Source organism: Microtus ochrogaster, chromosome 5, assembly GCF_000317375.1.
Source record: "Microtus ochrogaster isolate Prairie Vole_2 chromosome 5, MicOch1.0, whole genome shotgun sequence".
NCBI lineage: Eukaryota > Metazoa > Chordata > Mammalia > Rodentia > Cricetidae > Microtus > Microtus ochrogaster.
The window spans coordinates 64,389,582-64,390,462 of record NC_022012.1 but is presented as its reverse complement, the minus strand read 5'-3'; the positions used below and the strand labels follow the sequence as shown (position 1 = coordinate 64,390,462).

General features: G+C 40.3%; 1 protein-coding gene across 3 annotated transcripts in view; it reads left to right on the top strand.

The window, feature by feature from the left end:
* Myo5a (myosin VA) overlaps positions 1–881 on the top strand; it is a 157,044-nt gene that overhangs the window by 111,605 nt on the left and 44,558 nt on the right. The gene's annotated exons all lie outside the window — the stretch shown is intronic.

The following is an 881-nucleotide window of genomic DNA, read 5'->3' as shown; positions in this document are numbered from 1 at the left end:
AGTTTTATCCCATGCTTTTTCAGACTCAGGCCAGCTGGCCTTGGTGAATTCCCGAAAGAACATCCCCATTGTCTCAGAGTGTGAGTGTACCCCTTGCGGTCCTGAGTTACTTGCTCGTGCTCCCCCTCCTTCTGCTACTGATTTGGACCTTGAGATTTCTGTCCGGTACTCCAATTTGGGTCTCTGTCTCTGTCTCCTTTCATCGCCTGGTGAAGGTTAATATTCAGGGGGATGCCTTATACAGCTTTTCTTCTGGCTTTCCCAGTGCCCAGTGACCATTTTTTTTATACTCTTTTCTATCAGGTCAGTTTTTTTTTTAAAGCATCTTTATTGATTAAGAACATATACTGTTTGTCTTTCTGATCCTTTCTGATCACTTAATTTTTATTTATATTTTACTAAAATAATGAGTGTCATCCTTTTAAGTTCAATTCTCTTTGCTACCAAACTAAACATGAGAAGTAATTTTTAAGATAAAGAACTAAGTAAATATGTACATTTATTCTATTTATTGATTGTAGGGTTGATTAAAATGGTCATAAATAAAAAGAACCCATCAGATTGGCATATGGGCACGGAGCATTCTCTTGATTGCTAACTGCTGTAGGCGGGCCCAGCCCACTGTGGGTGGTACCATTCCTAGTGATGGATGTGGACTGTGTAAACAAAGGGAGCCAAATGTGAGCCCTTAAGCAAGCCAGTAAGCAACATTCACCCAGTGTTTCTGCTTCAGTTCCTACCTCTAAATTCCTGCTTGAGCTCTTGTCCTGGTTTGTTTCAAAGATGGACTGTTCCATACTTTCTTCATCCATTCTTCCATTGAAGGGCATCTAGGTTGTTTCCAGGTTCTGGCTATTACAAACAATGCTGCTATGAACATA